Source organism: Mauremys reevesii, linkage group 19 (genome assembly GCF_016161935.1).
Source record: "Mauremys reevesii isolate NIE-2019 linkage group 19, ASM1616193v1, whole genome shotgun sequence".
Lineage (NCBI taxonomy): Eukaryota > Metazoa > Chordata > Testudines > Geoemydidae > Mauremys > Mauremys reevesii.
In genome coordinates this window covers 1160132-1169078 of record NC_052641.1, presented here as the reverse complement: position 1 = coordinate 1169078, position 8947 = coordinate 1160132, and the positions used below count along the sequence as shown (strand labels likewise).

General features: G+C 50.3%; 1 non-coding gene across 1 annotated transcript; it reads left to right on the top strand.

Moving 5' to 3' along the window:
- The first annotated feature begins 4848 nt into the window (after window positions 1-4848).
- Window positions 4849-4921, top strand: TRNAR-CCG. The gene has a single exon. It is a non-coding gene; the product is annotated as a tRNA-Arg (tRNA).
- Window positions 4922-8947: the final 4026 nt, after the last annotated feature.

Here is an 8947-nt window from a genome sequence, read left to right as displayed (position 1 = left end):
CTGGTTTCGGAAGGGCTCTGGTCACAGTCCTCCTGGCTCCAGGCAGGGACTTCCCGTTACCTGGGTGTGGGTTTCCAGACTAGCTGTGGCTTCAAGGGAGATGATGTTGCCATTTGCGAGGGCTGATCATCTCTCTGGCCAGGAGTGGTGTGTGCTCCCTAGCAGAAAGTTGGATCCATGAGGGTGACTCCCTGTTCTGAGTTTCTTTCTTCCTCCGAGGTTTCTCTCTCTATGTTGGCCAACTTACACTCAAACTCTCTCTCTCCTTTCATGGACACCTGTCATGTTCAGTTGCCTGCATCCTCTTCCTCTGCTCCCCCTCCCCCAGTCTCCTATGGGCTCAGCTGGGTCCATCTGCCCCCGGGCAAGGTCTCTGCCATATTGGAAAGGATGTGTCCTGCCTGCCAGGATAAGGGGGTTGATCTTCCAACCCTCTATCTTCGGGGAGACCTCATTGGTGTAACTGGGTCACAGCATGAGTGGCTAGAGGGGTGGGCTCGTGGTCATGGCTTTGGGCACAGGAGAAGTGGGGCTGGGATTAGAGATGCCCAGAACCCTCCTTATCACCCTCTAGCTCCATTACTGCATCACCCAAAAGCCTCACTCAGGGTCCACTATGCCTCCTTGTGCTGGGCACTGCAGGGACAATCAGAGGGACAGCAGGATGCATGAGGAAATAGATGAGTGTGTGAGGCAGATGGGTGAAGGGGGGTGTGTGGCATACATTGGGGACGGATGGGGGTTGAGAGTTGGACGGACAGCGGGACAGATGGAGAGCTGCAGGGATGGATGGTGACATCACAGGCTGGACTTGTGATGGGTTCAGCTCATGGCCGCTGGCCCTGCCCCCATCTGCCCGTCTGACTCTGCCCCTATCTCTCGCAGGCAGCACTCAGCAGAGTCTGGCCCTGTCGTTACACTGGTGCCTACATCCAGTGTACACCTGTGTGTTATGTGCTCCTGGAGAGCTCAGGCGGGGACAAGCGTGCGGCTCACGGCTGCTGAACCAGCTACTCCAAAACTGCCACAGATCTCCCCCTCCTTGGGCAGCAAGACCCTGGCTGGGGGGTTCCCTGTCCCTCCTCGCTGCCAACGCATCCTGCTCAGCACAGAGACCGAGGTCACCTGCCTCCGCCCAGCCTCTAGCTGGAGCTGCTCCAGCCCCGAATTGCTGGTATCCAGCCTGGCCGGAGTTGGTGCGATGTCCTAGCGGAGTCCGTTCTTTCTCCCCGGTAGATGACGATTTTCCCCACTGCAGTTAGTTGCTCTTTCTCTGCTTCCCCATAGCCCCTCCCCAGTGATAGTGACCCCTGCTGGCCAGGCACGGGAGTGTCCTGTAGGGGCCTCCTTGTAGGAGCAGTGACTCCTGGTGGTGAGGGGCAGCAATGCCTGGCATGTATCCCCCCTAGCATTGCTGCAGCGACCCCTGCTGGCCACTGAGGGCAGTTGCCTATGTGACCCCACCATTGCCATTGCGCCTGTGAGCGCTGGTGGGTAGGTGAGGCAGGGCCCTGTATGTATATGAACCATTGGGGCAGTGCCCTCTGCATATCCCACTCTCATCTTGGTGACTCGTGTTGTCCCAGTGGGGCAGTCCCCTCTGTATTTAGTCCCCCCAACCCCTGCCTTGGGCCAGTGACCACTGGTAGCCAGAGGAGTCAGTGCCTGGGGTGTGTTCTTTACCTCCCCCAAGGTGGCAGGGTGCCTGGGTGGCCGTGTCAGGCAGTGCCCTCAGTATCTTCCAACCCTTTTGTGGCAGTGAGCCCTGCTCCTGGTGTGTGTCACTCCCCCACTAGGGATGTGCACTGGTGGCCAAGTATGGCAGTGCCCTGTGTGTAGCCCCCTCTCTCCCTGCCCCCGCCCCCCAGGGTGACCAGATAGAAATTGTGAAGAATCGGGACGGGGTGGAGGGTAATAGGCACCTACATAAGAAAAAGCCCCAAATATTGGGACTGTCCCTATAAAATTGGGACATCTGGTCACCCTATCCCTTCTACCCCTGAGCCAGGTATGGCAGACACTGATCCCTGGCATCTCTGTGGGGCAATACCCTCTGTATATCCCCCAATTGGGGCAGTGACCCCTGCTGGTCAGGTGGGGCAGTGCCCTGTGTGTTTGTCCCCCCTATTTAGGTAGTGACCCCTGGTGGCTAAGTGAGGCAGTGGCCTTTGATTTCCTCTTCTCTCCCCAGCCCCCTCTCTCTCTGGGGTAGGGCCCCCAGTTGGGGCACTACCCGATGTGTATCTCTACTAATTGGAGCAGTGACCTCCCTGTGGTGCCCTGGTGTGGCAGTGCCCTATTGATATCTCCCTCCCCCTCTCCCCACACCATTGTGGTAGTGGCCACTTCAGGCAGTGGCCTGTTTATCATCCCCCCTGCCCCAAACCACCACCATTGCAGCAGTGGCCCCTGGTGGCCATGTGCATCAGTGCCCTGCATGTATCCCCCACAACCATTGCTGCAGTGACCCCAGGTGCCCAGTTTGAGTAGTAACCTGTGTGTACCTCACCTCTTGGGGCAGTAACGTGTGGGGCCACGTAGGGCAGTGGCCTGTATGTACCATCTCCTCTGGAGCAGTGACCACTGATGTCTTGGTGCTAAGATGCAGCCACCTCTGGGGTACATGGTGGGGCTGTTTACAGGACAATGGGGACAGGCCCCCCCGTTCCAGGAAGTAGGGGAATGTCTGGTGTTCGGGGCAGAGCGTTCCACCTTCTATTGAACTGTGATGCTCTGAGCACTTTTCCCCTGCATGAAGAAGACCCTGTGTGGCTCCAAAGCTGGTCCAGTAACAGGTATCACCTCACCTGCCTTGTCTCCCTGGTATTCTGGCCAGTGTCCAACTTCCCCTTCGCTGTTGGTCCTCAAACCTCCTCCAAGCAACCCCCCCCCAGTCTCTTAAGATGCCAAACCTCCCCTGGAGCCCAACCCAGGGGGGGGAGGCACCCCACCTGAAAACCCTATGGCACCATGGGAGTGGTAGTGTCCACTGCCTCCATCTCCCACCAGCCAGGACAGGCCCCACAGCACCATGGGAGTGGTCGTGTCTCCTGCTTCCATTTCCTGACAGCCGCTGCCAGGCAGGGCCCAGACTTCCCGTTTCTGGTGCGAGTCCGGAAGCAGATGCTGCCATGAGGCGATGCTGGGAAGGGTGGTGCTGGTGTCAGGAGAAAGCAGGAGGAGTAGGTGGGGTCTGTGCTACTGTCCCCCTAATCCCTGCTCCCCCCCTCTGGCACCCAACCCTGAAGCTCTGCACCCCTAACCCTGTGCCCCCTCCAGTTCCCCTAACCCCTGCCTCCTCCCGCACCCGTAATCCCTGCACTGTGCCCCCTTTTCCCCTAACCTCTGCACCCCCTCCTGTGCCCACTTGGGGAAACTGACCTGGATGCACAGAGTAGCTGGCATTGCTGCTCGCTCCCCCCGTTGCCCCTGAACACTGCTCCTCCGCACATCGCTAGGGGGCTGTGAGAGGGGGGCACGGAGGAACATTGGGGGGAGCAGTATCCGCTCATCACCGCTATCTCCCCCTTCTCTTCCCCTCCCTCCCCCCATGCTCCTATGCCAGGAGGGAGCAGGGAGAAATCTGGGCACCACCCCAAGCAGCATTCCCCTGCCAGCCGGGAGCAGTTTCTGACTTTACACCAGCAGCACACACCTCTCTGCTACCATACAGCACCGCCCTTGACCATGGTACCCCTGGGCAATTCCCTGGTGGCACCCACCCCAAAGGCTGGCCCTGGCTATGGGCTTCAGAGGGAGTGAGCAGACCAGGCGGCCATGGAGAGGTCCAGCCCCTGTTCTCCCCTCTGAGCTGCTAGCAATCAGAGGCCAGGGACATGCTTCCATGCTGATGACAGGTACTGCTCGATAACGATCCAAAGTACATTCATATTCCTCATCTGAGTCAGATGCCACCAACCGAAGATTGATTTTCCTGTCTAGTGGTTCAGGTTCTGTAGTGTCTGCATCAGAGTGTTGCTCTTTGAGGACTTCTGACAACGTTTCACACCTCGTCCCTCTTGGATTTTGGAAGGCTCTTCAGATTCTTAAACCTTGGGTCGAGCGCTGTAGCTGTCTCTAGAAATCTCACGTTATACCTTCTTTGCGTTTTGTCAAATTTGCAGTGAAAGTGTTCTTAAAGTGAACAACATGTGCTGGGTCATCACCCAAGACTGCCATAAAATGAAATATATGGCAGAATGCGGATAGAACCATGGAGCAGGAGACATACCGTTCTTCATCAAGGTCTTCAGTCACAAATTAACACATTATTTTTTTAACGAGCATTATCAGCATGGAAGCATGTCCTCTGGAATGGTGGTTGAAGTATGAAGGCATATGGATGTTAGCATATCTGGCACGTTAATACCTTGCAACGCTGGCTACAAAAGTGCCATGAGAGAGCCTGTTCTCACTTTTAGGTGATGTATATAAGACACGGGCAGCATTATCTCCAGTAAATGTAAACAAACTTGTTTGTCTCAGCGATTGGCTGAACCCGAAGTAGGACTGACTGGACTCTAAAGTTTTACATTGTTTTCCTTTTGAGTGCACTTATGCAACAAAAAAAATCTACATATGCAAGTTGCACTTTAATGATAAAGAGATTGCACTATAGTACTTTATATTTTACAGTGTAAATATTTGTAATAAAACTATATATAGTGAGCACTGTACACTTCGTATTCTGTGTTGTAATTGTGTCAGCAACCTGCCCAGTTGCCTCGCTGCCAGGGGATGCAGACATTTCTGTAAGGCACATAAAGGGGCTATTTGGTGTTGAAGCAAATGCGAGGAATGTGCATTTATGAGAGGGAATTTCCATCTCTTCAGTAGCTGTACATCAGGGCCCCAGTGGCCTAATGGCTAAGGCATTGGCTTCCGAAGCCAGAGATTGTGGGTTCAAGTCCCATCTGGGGTGAAAATCTACTTTCTTCCTGTATATTGCAAGGAAACCTTGGCCTTTATATTAAACAAGGAAGCTGGGAGATGTTTGAGCACAAAGTCCTGGATCTTGGGAACAATCACCAAGGGATATTAGAAGGCTCAGTCTGGTGACCTAATGGATGCAACCACACCTCCCCATCCCAGGGTAGTCCCATCTGAGAACCAGGATCCATGGAGCAACATTCCCCTCCTGCCCTGACAGGTGGGCTGTGCAGATGATGGTGGAGGGCAGCAGGAGAGGAGGTTGCACTAGTGCTGCCTGGGCTGTATCTGCACCAAAGATAAATGGAGGGGGTCATGCAGCCTGTGCCTGAAACTCCACAAGTGCTATGTTCACTCCCAGAACAAGTCAAATCCTGCACCAAGGATGGTGAATTCCCATGTGAGCACACAGTGCCCCTGTCCACCACACATGCTGCACACACATCAACTGCACCAAAAGAGACACAAACTGCACACTGAGGAGACAGCTGGTTTGTTTCCAGGTTGCTTTTATTTCCAAAGGTACTGAAGTGTGGGGTCTCTTCTTTTTCCGTGGGCAGAAACGCAATGGAGGAGAATCTCACATCCCTTAGCTGCCAGGTGACAGTGGCAGGAAGAAAATGCACTGCAATGAAATTTAAAAAACAAATAATTTAACAATGAGAAGTAATTAAATAAAAATAATCCAATGGACGCACATGCCGGTGGCTTGTTCCCAGCCCAGAGAGTGAGAAGCAGGGAGCGTGTGAAAGGCGGGTGGTTAAGTCTGAGGGAGCATATTCATAGTTTGTATAAGTTAAATTATAGCAGACCGCTACAAAATACTCCATTTGGTAACATCAGTACAGAATATAGAAATCTACAAGCAATACAGCCATACACAGTTAAGACAGGGTGTCCACTTAATACCAGAGTTCCCACAGCCAAATAGCTGGAAGTCCCTTCACAGTCACTGCTAAACAAAACAACATTGTGCAGAGCCAAGAGCAGCCCTGCTGTGCCATTAGGAAGGCCTGCAGGAGACGCAGCAAATCCATCTAGGATTCTGTGCTTCTGCTTAGTAGTTACCAAGTGTGATCAATGAAAGGGTAGGTGGGTAGCTCCCTTTTTTGGACACCCAGCCAGTAGCTATAAAATTCCTCTGAGGCCTTGTCTACACTATGACTTTAGGTCGAATTTAGCAGTGTTACTGCCATTTAACCCTAGACCCATGCACACGACAAAGCCCTTTTTTTCAACTTAAAGGGTTCTTTAAATCGATTTCTTTACTCCACCTCCGACGAGGGGATTAGCACTGAAATCAGCCTTGCTGGGTCAAATTTAGGGTAGTGTGGACGCAATTCGATGGTATTGGCCTCCAGGAGCTATCCCAGAGTGCTCCATTGTGACCACTCTGGACAGCGCTTTCAACTCAGATGCACTGGCCAGGTAGACAGGAAAAGGGTCGCAAACTTTTTAATTTCATTTCCTGTTTGGCCAGTGTGGCGTGCTGATCAGCACAGGTGACCATGCAGAGCTCATCAGCATGATGTGCACATTGCCGGGGCACATTGCCCGGCATGTACTCTGTGAGAAGTCTATGACCATGTCTATGTCCTCATCACTCTTGTCACCGCACTGCTGTCACCTCCTTGCCTGTTTTCGCTTTTGCAGATTCTGGTTCTGCGCTGAGAAAAGGCGTGAAACAATTGTCTGCCATTGCTCTGATGGAGGGAGGGGCGACTGATGGCATGGCTTACAGGGAATTAAAATCAACAAAAGGGGTGGCTTTGCATCAAGGAGAAACACAAACAACTGTCACACAGAATGGCCCTCTCAAGGATTGAACTCAAAACCCTGGGTTTAGCAGGCTGTTGATTTCACAAAACAAAACAGGTCAATTTCTTGTTTTGATCCATCTAGTTTTTACATCGTAGGCTGGTAGCAAACAGTACAGTACAACTGCTAGCCATTGTCATCTCCTGGTTGCTTGGCAGAAGATGGGAATGACCTGGCTGAGTCACTCCCATGTCTGTCCACGTGCCCCAACTGACCTCAGTGAGATCAGCTAAAAGCAAGAACTATTAACACAGAATTCTGTTCAAAGCCAGAGAAGTCTTTCAGCCTCCTTCCTCTTGCTGGTTTCTCTCCTTCCTTCTGTTCAAAGACAGTTCCCTGTACACTCCTAGTTTGCACAAACCCACCCACTGACCTGTGACTAACAATCTCTCGCTGCTAACTCTTCCAGGAAAACAGGCCAAAGAAAGTGTCTGCAAGCGCTGCACCACAGCCCCAATACTCTTTTCAGTTCCTTCCCACAGAACTTTCACTCCAGACCAGTCCAGTGCCTTGCTGTTGCTTGTCTAACCACTGCCAGAGGCAGTGGTTTCCCCAGGAATTGAAATTAGGGGTGTCTGAATTTACAGGGGTGTCAGGACCAATGAGATATATAAAAGAGATATGAATAAAGTAAATGTTTTGTTAGGATTATGCAAATTTAACAAGAATAATGCAAGTTGCACCAAAACACATAACAGGTCTAGATTTCTAAAAAAATATAATTTTTTTTTAAAAAGGATTTAATTTAAATTGACTTTTGAAAAGTAAGCCATCATGGGGAAAGAGGAAAGTCCTCTCATGGATCAGTAACTGGTTAAAAGATGGGAAACAAAGGGTAGGAATAAATTATCAGTTTTCAGAATGGAGAGAGATAAATAGTGGTATCCCTGAGGGGTCGGTACTGGGACCAGTGCTGTTCAACATATTCATAAATGATCTGGAAAAATGGGTAAACAGTGAGGTGGCAAAATTTACAGATGATACAAAACTATTCAAGATAGTTAAGTACCAGGCAGACTGCGAAGAGCTACAAAGGGATCCCACGAAACTGGGTGGCTGGGCAACAAAATGGCAAATTAAATTCAATGTTGATAAATGCAAAGTAATGCACATTGGAAAGCAATCTCAGCTATACATACAAAATGATGGCATCTGAATTAGCTGTCAACACTCAAGGAAGAGATCTTGGAGTCATTGTGGATAGTTCTCTGAAAACATCCACTCCACATGCAGCAACAGTCACAAAAGCAAACAATGTTGGGAATCATTAAGAAAGGGATAGATAATAAGACAGAAAATATCATATTGCCTCTATATAAATCTATGGTACGTGCTCACCCTGAATAGTGTGTGCAGATCTGGTCACCCATCCTAAAAAATATATATTGGAATTGGAAAAGGTACAGAGATGGGCAACTAAAATGATGAGGGGTATGAACAAAAGGAAGTATTTCTTCACACAATATAAAGTCAACCCAGGGAACTCTTTGCCAGGGGATGCTGTGAAGACCAAAACTATAACAGGATTTTAAAAAGAACTAGATAAATTCCTAGAGAACAGATCCATCTGTGGCTATTAGCCAGGATGAGAGGGATGCAACACCATGCTCTGAGTGTCCCTAGCCTGTTTGCCAGAAGCTGGGAATGGGCAACAGGGGATGGATCACTTGATGATTCTCTGTTCTGTTCATTCCCTCTGAAGCACCTGTTGTAAGACAGGGCACTGGGCTATATGGACCATGGGTCTGACCCAGTATGACCATTCTTATGTAAAAATTAATTATAATAAAAATGTTTAGTACAGAAACTCCCCAACATAATGACCTCCCAAGATAGCAACAATGTGAGATAACAACCTTGGCAAATACTGCATTTTAAAAATCTTGGCCTACTGGGAAACATATTTATATAAGTTTCCATTCCCAGTCACAAATCTAGCATTCTGGAGCAAAGTGACTAAAATATAGTCCAACAAACAAATGTTTATTTAACGTGCCCCTCACTTTTCCCTCCACTGCACTCCGCTCACTGGTGTTGTCCTTGGTCAGTGGAGACTCAGAGTTCAGAGGTGCTTTCACGTGAGTACACCTTCCAGGTGGGGGACAAAAAGGCAGTTTGCTCTGGCAATGGCTGTTCATTGTGCCACCGTTCACTCCACCACTCTGTTGCCAATGGCCCTGCACAGTCACCTTCTGCTGTC